This window comes from Myxocyprinus asiaticus, chromosome 44, assembly GCF_019703515.2.
Source record: "Myxocyprinus asiaticus isolate MX2 ecotype Aquarium Trade chromosome 44, UBuf_Myxa_2, whole genome shotgun sequence".
Classification (NCBI taxonomy): Eukaryota; Metazoa; Chordata; class Actinopteri; order Cypriniformes; family Catostomidae; genus Myxocyprinus; species Myxocyprinus asiaticus.
In genome coordinates, this window is record NC_059387.1 from 28,373,213 (window position 1) to 28,386,312 (window position 13,100).

Genomic DNA, 13,100 nt, shown 5'->3' on the forward strand with positions numbered 1-13,100 from the left:
CAGTTGCTCTTCCAGGAGCAATGGCCAATAAACATGTAGACTCAGTTGCACTCACACAAACACTAAACACAAACACTAAACACATGTGAAATTTAAATAATGCAGTAAACATTACCTAAACTATATTAAATATAACACAGAACACCCCAATGTATGTAACTGATATTAAAAATAAGAAGAAACATAACTATTCCCATAAAATATAATTAAATATGATGGGTCATGCAGGGAATTGTGGGAATGTCCGATTATTGTTTTTTACTGTAATTTTAAAAATAATTTACTGTAAAATGTACATGTACTCTCTTGTTAAACATAATGTACATTTTTACCATTAATTATACAGGAAAATCACACTTTTTAAATATAAAAAATGTAATTTTTTCAACATTTTATTGTAAAAACTACTGTATTGTCTTTTTAAATATATAAAAGAAATTTACTGTATATTTTACAGTTAATATTCATTAATCAATTAACGTTTTATTTCTGTAGCACGTTTACAGTCTTTTACCGTTAAAATTACAGACATTTTTTACAGTGTATATATATATATATATCATTTTTTTTCTCTATGAAATACCATACAGGCCTATGAATATACATATTTCGATACCCGTATTTTTAATTGAATGGATGTTATAACAGCAATCACACGATTTTAAGGTTCCCCACCTCTGAAATCTCAATTTAACCCCTGCATTCAAGACAAAATGTTTTATGAAATTGCATCTACTACCAACTGTAAAGGTTCACACTCCATACAAAACCTTCCAGATGAATAAATGGTTATTATTGTTGTTTACCAGTAGGCTACTCATATTCATAATTATTTTAGTGACTCAATATTAGGCTACAGCAAGCAAGTATGCACGATTTATTTTATCAGCATAACAGCAAATTAAATAATATGTAGTAAGCACTCTTTGCTAATGCAGCAAAATAAAAAAATAAAAAAATAATAATAAAAAAGGAGCCGTTTGGACCTGCATACGGCGTTAAAAGTGGTCCCACACCTACAGTATAGGCTTATGTCATGCAGTTGATTTAAAGTTTTCAGTGGAGAGAGCCTTCTTCAGACACTCAAGGAACGATGATAAATATATTTTCAGTCATCTCCATGCTGGATCCTTTCAAGTTTGATTGGATGGTTAGGCTATTGATTTAAATGTGAATGAATGCAAGGAATGGAATGTTACAAATGAGGATACACTTGTTGCAATGCAACTATAATCTAATAAATATGTATTAATGTAAAAATTGCACTACGTTATTTTATATTTGTTTTAAAATGTTAAATTCTTTCAGAAATAAAGACAACCCACGCAGTGACTCAAGCGATTTTCATTTTAAGATGAATTAGGCCACGGCCACTGATCTAGAGTCAGCTTTGCCTTACTGCTAGTAATTAAAGTTTGTAGGCTATATGAGGTTGGGGAACTGAGACAATATTGGCCAGGGGAAGGCTAAGCCTCGGCCAGCCTTACACACGCTCCGCCTATGTGAAAACCCGACAGATGTATACATACAGAAAATATTTTATAATGAATGCTTGCCAAATAAGAGCAATCTGTAACGATTTGGGCTCAGGTGCATTCAATAAGGCAGAAAATGGGTGTGTTATAATAACATGGAAAGTTGCACTGTAAAATAACTTACACTTACATTTACACCAGCACGTACTGTATAATCCACATTAAATAGAACTGAAACTGAAGCTGGCACCTCTAAAGATGCGAAACTAAGGGTGTACTCACACTAGGCAATCTGTACCATGCCCGAGCACGTTTGACCCCCAAAGTCCAGTTCGTTTGACTAGTGTGATCGCTCCGTACTGTGCCCTGGCCCGCTTGAAGAGGTGGGCTCGGGCACGGTTCAGTTGGCTCGGGCACGGTACGCATCTAGTGTGATCGCTAACCGTGATCGAGCACAGAACTCGAAACATGACGTCAATGATGCTGGGCAAAGGGATCACTTTGGTCTATGGCATAGGTGCAGTGTTTACTGGAAATATGGACAGACGAGAGTATACAGGAACAACTGGATTCAACACACAAGAACACACAAGAACTCTGAGATATTTGGTAAAATTCCTGACTATTTTCGTGCTCGTGGATACCGAAGAGCCATTGAGCAATGACGTGACAAGCTGAAAAAACTGCGGGTTCAGTATCTGAAGGTACGGAATGCACTCTGTAAATCTGTTAGCTCGGTGGACAAAAAGGATAAATTCCAGTGGTACGGTGCTGTCGACAATTAGGCATGTGAGAGGGCCGTGTGTCACCGTGCCCCAAAAGACTCAAAATAAGCCACAAAGTAAGTAACGTTATAATGATGGACTCATTGTGCTCTGCAAGAGCACTTTTCTTCCTGTTTTCTTCAAAACAAAAAGTCACATCGTAATAATGTAAGCGTGCTCAGGCCCGGAATGTTAAGTGCAATGTGAGTGCAGGCCAGTGGAGAAGTGGGGAGGGGGGACAATAGTGCTTGGGCACGGTACAAGGCAACCGGGCCTAGTGTGAGTACGCCCTAACACTGACTTCTGCCTTATCTCCAGAAGTTGTTGGCACACTATTCGTTTGTCATTTGGTGTCTCCTACCCACGCTCTCTGGAGCTGACAATTTTACAACTATATCATTAGCACAATTAGGTTAAAGAATATATGACTATATCATACAGGCATAAAACATTGAACTCAAATGGTCAGTGCTTGTTGTAGCTGGAGAATTATGCCTAAAAATGCTCCTATGGACTTTCATGGGCTAGCATTTGTAAGGGACCGTCTGAAAATTCCACCCAGGGAACTAAAACGTCGGAGATGTCCAAGTATTCATTTATTAATTCATTAAATTAAAGTTATACATACAATTTATAATCTTTAGAATAAAATTTAGTGTTAATGTTTTTCTAATAAAACTGTTTAAGACAGAACATGCAAGGCAGTTGCATTGAACACTTAGATACCAGTGACGTTTTAGCACAGTGTGTGGACTTTTCAGATGGTCTCTTTTGCACCATAAGCGAATAATTAATACATATTGAACTTAAATTAAACTTTACCCTGCTAAATATTATTATGCAGTCCTAATGCATTGATGTTTTGTTTCAGTATAATTTGTTTGGTCTATTTACTATAATGTGGGGTCACTGAACTCAGAACAGGTGCTCTCAGATGATGGTCCGTCTGACAGCAATGTGACTAATTGTAGCGCTGCACCTGTGATTGGTCGGTGTTTTGCCTGCTCAGACTGCACCCATCTGCCTTGTTTGGTGACTATATGCCTATAACAGACCCCCTTGATGCTTTCTACAGAATTGTATCTACAACAAAGCAAACAGGCACATTCTTGTGTAATCAAATGCTGTTCAAACCATGACCTTAACATTTATTCACAAGCAAAGATGACATTTCCCTTAATGGCATTAATGTTCACACTTATGGCAACCCAACGTGCTTTCACGTACCAATTAGCCAGATGTCTTACTAATTTGAGGTGAACCTTAGTGCCAAAGTGTGTAATTTCTGTGCAACTAAATAATGATAAAATAATGACTGTTTTCAAACAGGTTTCCCAAACACCCCACCCATCTGTCACTGGTCAACCAAACAGATAGTCCCACCCCAAACTCATGCCATTGCTTCAGCCAATGTGGCCATGTCTGGCTTGGTGGGATGATCAAACTGATTTTCAGAGTAATCAATCTACAAATTACTTTCTTATAATTCTCTGCATATTAAGCTAGGATTACATAGGACAAAGTACTTTGACAAAAAAATGGCACACTTTACTGTAGCTTAAATTGTACAGTATTTACCATTGTCACATTACATTTTGGGCTCCATTCACTTAAATTCAAACGCATCTGAATGTGGCAGAATGGAAGCTCAAGTGAAGAAATATTGCATTTCGCTGCACACGAAATTTCAAGTTTGGCCTGCAAACACTGACCTGTAAATTCACAGCAGATGGTACAGTTTATTTTAACATTTTAAATATAAACAACATAGTAAATGAATATGGTAAATATTCAGTAGTATGGTACATATTAAAGTACTATGGTATTACCATCTGATACCATCACTGTACCACTGTACCGCCGCAGTATTTTTCATAAGGGTTGGCAGGAAAACCTTTTCTACACTGAGAGCAAGTGGTGTGACACAGCAAAGCTAGAATGCTCCCTTGATAATCAATAAAGCTGTCCACAGCCCGCATTGTAGAGAGTGAAAGGCTGGTTTGCATTCATGGAACGATAATGATGAGCTCACAGCCAGAGTCATAGTGTGGGTATATAGGGCAGGTCAGAGAACAGCTCCTCACCTCAAAGGACCAGCAGCATTTACCTTTGTCAAATCTGACCTCTTTCTCTGTCCTGCCTAAAAATACCACATTGGCCATGCACATTATAAGCACAGAATACTCTGCAGTTTATAAAGATGCCAGACCGGAAACGCAAATTGTTTGACTTCTTATTTGACATAAAATCCATGACTTCTGCCTTTTTCTCCATTTATTTTGTAGAGCAATTTAGTTTGTAGAGCACCCTTAAACAAAACAAAACAACCATGGTAAAATCATGTTTTTTACAGTACGTAAACTTATCAAGAAAGTACCATGGCATATGATTATGGTAATCATACAGTATCATGATAGGCTATAGTATATCAAAGAGCCATGATTTTGCCATCGGACACTGTACCAGAGTAAAGCCATAGTACTTTTTTTTTAAGTTTAGTGTTTGAAAGACAGCTCAACAACACAATAGCTACAAAAAAATGTAGAGTTCTGGTAAACTTGCGGCGAACCTGCTGCAAACATGCCACAAATTTGCCACTCAATATTTTCACATGCAAATGAGCATGCTATTCACCACAAGTGTTTGCCAGAAGTTTGCCAGATGTTTGCAACTCTTCACTGGTAGTGGTGAACCTGCAGCAAACGATTGGCGACAATGAGGAGTTTGCAGCAACTCTAGATTTTTTTCCAAAAACGAGTGAGCTGCCTCGCAGCCTACATAAGAAGCTGCCTTCCAAAGCAGCATCCTAACACTCATGAAACGTCATAAGTGACCAAACTGGTCCCCTGCAGGCAGCAACTCTGTGCATCTGTGTTAGCATGTTGCTAAGCTAACAGCACATTCCACTAAACAAAATACAAATCACATAAAAATATTTGGTACAATTTATTTTCAGTTACAGCACTGAACTATTTTCACTTATACTTTTCATTATTGAAGGAAATTGGTTTTACCTTTATTTATAATCAAGATTTCTCTTGCGCATCTGCCATCTTGGATTTATTTTTCACTGATGTCCTCAAGGCATGTTTTTTTTTTTTCTGCTTTTTTTTTCTAAAGTTGTTCATTGGGGGCTTTTAGATAATTTTCTATGATGTCTGAAAATGCTGCATCTGTCTATTGAAATGTCTATAGATGTGATTTATGCAGCAAATCTGAATAAGTGAATCCACAGTTGAAAATGAACCCTTAGCGTGGGAGGAAACTGCACACATAGATACACCCACATGCTCATATACACTCCCACATGAACTGCTGCACATTAAAGTCTCATTAATGATTCCTGCATCCAGAATTCCGAAGCATTATCATTCCTCTCTGCTACAGTCAGCTCAGATTACAGCAGCCTGGTGGAGTTTAGAGTGGGAATTAAGATGCCCAGTGTGAGGACAGAATGAAGAAGGTCATGTTAGTTAGTTCTGCCCACACTGGTTCTCAGTGCCAGGCCTGAGGTGGGTATTGCAGCACAAAATAACCTCTTTAACACAGCTGAACTGTCAGCAAAGGTTTGAACGATGGTTGAGTGATGGTTGAACAATGGCCCCTGACCTCTCCTGATGTCTGAAACCCATCAGCTGTTAAGACATCCACCCACTCCTCCTGAAGACCATGTCTCTTTCTTTCTTTCTTTCTTTCCTACTTTCTTTCTTTCCTTCCTTCCATCTCTATGACCAGATGAATGTCACAAAAGCACATACAGTAGGCTACCTTACAAAAATGTACTGTTGCGAAACCCAATAATATACCATGGAAAATTGTGGTAATGTTTGTTTGTTTATTTGTTTGTTTTAATGCCATGGTATATGCATATGGTAATCAGTAAGTAACATGGTATTACCATGGATTTAATCAACAGAGCACCCTTACAAAAATAGTTTGGTATTACCATGGTGTTTGTACATGGTAACCATACAGTACCATGGTATAGCCTTTATCAGAATATCAAAGTACCACAGTATTACCATCTGATACCAACACTGAACCATGGTACCACCTTAGTACATTTTTGTAAGTGCTAAGTTCAAATTCTGTAAAGCAATAACTAAAAAATTATAATCCTGCTATAATCACAGCAACTAGCCTCTCAGACAGACAGATCAGAGATCAAAGATTTTCACAGTGCATGGCAGGTGTGTGATAATACAGATCAAACGAGCTCTCATAACTGAGATCGTGCATGGGCTCAAATGCCCCAGCTTCCCCATGCCAAACAAGGTTCGTCAGCACCTTGCACAAAATGACCCTGCACTCTTAGAAAAAAAGATTCTTTAGGGTTCTATATAGAACCCTAGGGTTCTTTATTCAGCTCCAAAAAAACCTTTATGCCAAAATGGTTACAAACATTTGCACAAAAGGGTTCTTTAGGCTGACAATTGCTTAATGTAAGTATCTATATATAATTTACAGTAAGTTGTATTTATAAAATGTTTTAAACACTACATCACATTACTTTTGCATTTGCATTTCATACTGCAAAATAAATAAATAAATAAAAATAAATAAATAAATACAATTTACTTCTTCAGTTTTGGGTTTGATTTAAAAAAAGGGTAAATGACAGATGACCAGATCCAATGTCCTTTCTCTTTAAGGAGACTGTTTATCTCAGTATCACTATCAATATACAGTCTATGGTTCAGTCTTGACTCATAATTCAACAACAGATGCATAAAATTGTGTTTATCATAAACAGCAAACAACTTCAGCGTGTAGAGCTACGGTCACGGAAATTCGGTTGAGCTGAAAGCCTGAGGGGGTGACGTTACCCTGGTAAGTAAGAGAAATACATTAATTTGTTGATTAATTTTAAGTTATTTGTATTTATTTCGACCTAACGTCCTTGTCATTTATGACTTACACATTTATTTCAGCAAGCACAAAGAAGAAATGTTGACAAAATTGTTTTCAGTGTCTCTGGAGTGCAGCATTTCTGGTTTGGCCATCTTCATACAGACAAAATACAACACTCCTCTTCATGTAAGTTTTAAGATGTAATTTAGAGAGATACATATTTCTTTCTGGTTTTTTTTTTTTAAATTTTTTGTTTATTTATTTATTTATTTTTTATTAAGCATACTGACAGCACGTCTAATACATTTTCTCTTACTTTCAGGGATCAGCACATTCATCCTTCTTAGTGATATAACACCCCTGAAATGTGTGTCAGCCAAACCAAATCAATAATTCAACAATGCCACATAATAAGATGAAGTATACGCTGCATAGATTTTAGAATTAACCTGCTGCATGAAACATCTACACACTTTATCTTACAATATGTTTATATATTTATAGGGATAGTTCACTCAAAAATGAAAATTCTCTCATCATTTACTCACCTGCCATCCCAGATTTGTATGACTTTATTTCTTCTGCTGATCACAAACAAAGATATTTAGAAGAATCTGAGCTCTGTATGTCCATTCAATGCAAGTGAATGGTGGCTTTGAAAGTCCAAAAAGCACATAAAGGCAGCATAAAAGTAATCCATACAACTCCATTGGTCAAATCCAGGTCTTCAGAAGCAATATGATAGGTGTGGGTGAGAAACAGACACATTTTTAAGTCCTTGTTTTTACTATAAGTCTCCACTTTCACATTCTTCTTCTTTTCTTTTGGCGATTCACATTCTTTGTGCATATTGTCACCTACTGGGCAGGGAAGAAAATTTATAGAAAAATAGACTTAAATATTGATTTGTTTCTTACCCACACCTACTGTATCATATCACTTCAGAAGACATTGATTAAACCACTGGAGTCTAATGGATTAATTTTATGCTGTCTTTATGTGCTTTTTGAAGCTTCAAAGTTCTGGCCACCATTCACTTGCACTGAATGGACCAAAAGAGTTGAGATATTCGTCTAAAAATCTTAATTTGTGTTCAGCAGAAGAAAGAAAGTCATCCATATCTGGGATGGTATGAGTGTGAGTAAATGATGAGAGAATTTTCATTTTGGGGTGAACTATTCCTTTAATAAATAATGTTTGATATAACAATCATTTGGCATATCTGAATGCAGTGTGATAGAATATTCACATGCAGTCATCTGATTCAGATATGTGGGTGGTAGGTAGGATGCTTTCAGGGAGTACAGCTTCTCTCTCTCTCCCTTTCTATCTCTTTTACAGTTTCCATCTACCATTTGCAGGTATGAGCCATTACAATACTTCCTGGTGCTGTTTCTTTGTGTGGTCAGCTGAGAAACAGGGGGGTGTCCCTGGCTAGGGTGATGATGCCATCACAGTGACGCCATAAGCCCCCTGATGCTCTGACAGACAACAATGAACTGTGGCGCTCTAAAAGTCTAAAAGTCAGACCCCATTAAATCTGTTGACAAAGACTTTACGGACCTCCTGCTGTCAAGACAGGATGACCGGCAAAAAGCACCAGGCTTAGAGGAATTAAAAGCTTACAGAATCAATGACCCCTCGCTCTTTTTAGTCCGAACAAAACAAAAAACATAAAGTTACACCATAGGTCCATAATGTCCAGTTAACCAAACATCCAGCGTACAATGTCCAAGTGTAAAGTGACAGGCTGCAAAATACACTTACATTCTGAATAGACTAACAGGTCACACTTTATATTAGGTGGCCTTAACTACTATGTACTAACATTAATTACATACAAGACTATGTATTTACTGTGTAACTACATGTTGTTCTGCAAAATTCCCACATTTGCTGTTACTGAGGTTGAGGTACAGGTAGGTTTAGGAGTAAGGGTAGGGTTAGGGTTAGGATTAGGGGTTAGAGTTAGGTTTTGGGGTAAGAATTAGGTTAGGGTTAGGGGTAAAGTTAACAGTGTAACTACAGACGTAATTCAATGCAAATACTTTAAATATAATTACAATGCAACAACATGTATGTGCATAATAAGTACATTGTATCAAATGGTTAAGTACATAGTAGTTAAGACCACCTAATATAAAGTGGGTCTGACTAATGTTACATTAAACTAAATAACAGAAACAAGTAAACAATCTACAGTAAATAATATCAGCAGTATCTAGATAGACACAGATTACAAAGAGAGAAAGATACAGATACTCACCCGTACTCTTGAGTTGATCAGAGGTTTTTAGATGGGAAACACTAAACGGAATTCAGTCTGTTCATTCCAGCATGGCTGTATGTGTTTAACGGGGTGTGTGTGTGTGTGTGTGTGTGTGTGTGTGTATGTCCAAGTGCAGGTAATGTAGGCTAAGGATTGATGCTGTGTTAACATTCACTAGCAGGCTGCTCCTCTTGCTGTATCTCCCTCTCTTTCACTTACTCTTCTCTTTCTCTAATGCTATCACTCACTCTCACCCCTCTCCCCCCTCTCCCTCCCCTTCATCCTTTCTCTCTCTCTCTCTCTCTCTCTCTCTCTCTCTCTCTCTCTCTCTCTCTCTCTCATTCTCTCTCTCTCTCTCTCTCTTCTCCACTTTCAGTCTGTCAGAGCTGGGCTGCCCTACCATGTATTAGCCCACATACAACTGCCACACAATGTGCCCCCCCCCCCCCCACACACACACACAGATCAGCTGTTGTTCCCCTTTGATGAACATGTGCAGCCATCATTGCTGACACACAATTTACTAAGTTACTCCTCACCAAAATTAGTTTGAAAAGGACAGAAGTACAGCTCATAGTGTAAAAATTGTAAAAACATATTTTTTAAATATAAGAGGCTAATGGAGATAGTGGACTTATTAGTGGTGCATGATAAAGTAAGCATTTCTACTTCAATTGCTTATACTTAAGGTTAGTGAGTTCAACAAACCTCTAACCCTAAATATTAAACTTTGGCATGTAACTTGTCTCGTCCCACACCTTTTGTGCTTCAAACATTGCACATTACTCAGATATTACACATAAACCATACTAATATGTTAATACATGCGGCTTGTTGAGAAGAGGGTGTGCTATTTCTTTTCTAAGAGATCAGACGTACAATTTTCAAACCCCCCAACCCCCCCCCCCCCCCCCAATGCCTTAGCATAGAGTTTTGCAAATTGTAAGTACCATCACATTTTCTTCAGAAAAGTACATATATTGAAATATCGCTGTTCTGGGAGTGTTGCCTATTTGCTCCAGGTAGCCCACTCCATTCCCATGACCATTCATATTGTAATTAACTTGATGAGCTCAGAGCTCATTTTTTCTATATTATTAGGCCCTCCAGCAGGGGTCTAATTTCTCATTATTGCCTTGATTAATCAAATCCCACAATCTAGTTCATACGTGTTCAATAATGCCACCATTGGGAAATAAAGCTAAATAATATCCCATGATTAAAAACATATTGTTGCACCGCCTGTCCTGACGCATTGATTTCAGGTCATCATAGATTTAATTCCTGATGTCTAAATAGACAAATATAGTGTGCTGGATTTTGCGAGATCAGTTCTTTGCTGTGTGTTGCAGCGCGTGGTTCCATTCTGCTTTAACAAATCAGCAGTCTGGAGCTTGTACAAAAGTGTCCATGGCAACGGGCTGAACCCATGCCAAGATATTTGGTCCTAGCGGACTAAAGATAGACCCACACAGCCCACGGGAAACTGCATGAGATTGCAAACCATGTTCAGTGCTTGTACCTCATACTGTAAAAGCACAGAATGCTATAAAACTAAAGGAAATTGACTGATTGTATATTGTTCGGGAAGATCTGCTGTTATTAGAGTATTGATATCCCTTACTGTCCTATTGAGTGGTACCATGGATAAGTGATGGTATCAAGTGGTTATACTATGTTACTTTGATACTGTATATAGTATACCATGGTATTGAATGATTACCACATTCAGATATTGCCATGCTGACATCACAACAGCCAATTATGAGTGTGAAAATGTTTTTATACAACAGTTCTGTAGACAAGAAGGTAATATTGAGTAACCAGTCAGTAGTAGAATCCAGTTAGAAACCTGTATATAATATAAATAATGGTATAATACTGGTTCCCCTAAGTAGTGTACTTCAAAGAGTACCATAGTATTATCATGACTCAGTACATGTCCTACAAACTATAAATGCTTTATAACAATTATTTAACATTAGTAACATATGAAAATGTGCCTTAATAAGTAGACACATATGAATAATATATTAAGGAGATGCCAATCTCAAGAACCTATGTACATAAAGTTCAGTATGGTTTAATGATCATCATGCTTTATTAGATGCCCCCCCCCCCCCCCCGAAGTACCTCAGAGATTACCATGGTATTATCTTGGTACAGTACATGTCCTACAAATCATGGTATTATCTTGGTCCCATGATAAAATCTAAAAATATTTGTCTAAAAATATTTCTAAATTGGTTGCAAAGATGTTTTGAGTGGTTTTAGCATGTTGCTATATGGTTATTAAGGCGTTCTGGGTGGTTGCTATGTGGTTCTAGACTCCATCAATCCCACTGTTGTGCAATGCATCCATTCTGTTCACCTCTATCACAGAAAAGTACCATAATATGGTACATATAATAGATTCATGACTGATATGTTTTGATGACAGAATGAACAAATTATTCTATGGTTTATATCCCCATATCACCCTTACAAAAAAGTGCCTTGCTGCAGTGATGGTTTCAGATAGTAATACCATGATACTTACATGGTACTCCTAAGTACTCCAGAAAATGTAAAAAAAAAATATCACAGTATTGTCTAAATGAATGATTCACTCAAAAATATTTATTTTCACCATTGTCAGTTTTACTGACTCCTCCTTTGTTCATATTCCTCAAAAAATGTATGTAACCAAGTGGACTTAAATTAACTGAGTTGTTTCAATGCTTTCAAGCTAACTAAATCTAATTGTGTTGGGACAACATTTTTAACAGGTTTATCATCATGGTGAAGAGTGGAGCTTGAGCTTAGTTTGGGGACAGTTACATGTTGAGGATGCTCTATACTGCAACAGTGCCTGCCCACTTATTCAGCCATCTTGGTTCCGGAAGTATTTTCCCCATTCATTCCTTCCATAGACTTTTCATAAAATCCTTCATAAAAGAGTTGTAAGCCATGAACCAAACCAACCAGCTCTGAGGTAAATCACAACATCTCGAACTTTGTTTTGAGGCGAAATAGTATTTGAAAATTTGATTGATTTTAGGTTGTTGATTACAAGTATAGAAACATATTTTATGTTTATAGCAAAATATTCCAACATATACAAATAGATAAGTAGTTTAAGGGTGAAAGAGACACCGACTCAATTATGTCATTCACAGTGCATCATGAGAGTGGACAGTCGCTCTGAGGCAGGTTTAACAAGCTTTGTTGGCTGCGGTTCTCTGATTGGTAAAGCTTTTTCTGCTGGACCATGGGTAATGTAGTTGTTTACCATGAATTCCGCTATCAAATGAGTTGAAATAACACAGACGGATAGCTTTAATGGAAGCATATACCATCAATGAACTACCCTGTTGCTCACGGTAGGTCTATAAGTTATCATGCTATCATTGAAAATCAATTACTCTGTGGGATGAATGAATGGGATTTTTACATCCAGAACCAGACTGCTGTGCTCTATTGCTATGCTAATGATAGCATAGTGCTTCCCATTAGCATTTAGTATGCTGGCATTCACTGTACTAGCTAGTTAATCACAGAGATTCGTTTGAGTTAAGTTGAGTTAATGTCTTATTTAGTTGGATTTACTCAATTCAATCACCGTTGCTCTACTTGAAGTATTTAGGTTGAGATTACATTGTGGTTTTAATTTAATACAACTCATTTTAAACATATGGAACCACTGTCCATTATTGAAAGTTCAGCCAAAGTTTAGCCAGAGTTTTTTTATTTTTATTTTTA

At 37.2% G+C, this 13,100-nt stretch overlaps 1 protein-coding gene across 2 annotated transcripts in view; it reads right to left on the reverse strand.

Moving 5' to 3' along the window:
- Positions 1–9,579, reverse strand: part of LOC127434458 (palmdelphin-like) — a 39,429-nt gene extending 29,850 nt beyond the window's left edge. For both annotated transcript variants that reach the window (XM_051687233.1, XM_051687237.1), the window contains exon 1: positions 9,357–9,579. The gene's annotated coding sequence lies outside the window, so the exon portion shown is untranslated. The remainder of the gene's footprint in view (positions 1–9,356) is intronic.
- Positions 9,580–13,100: the final 3,521 nt, after the last annotated feature.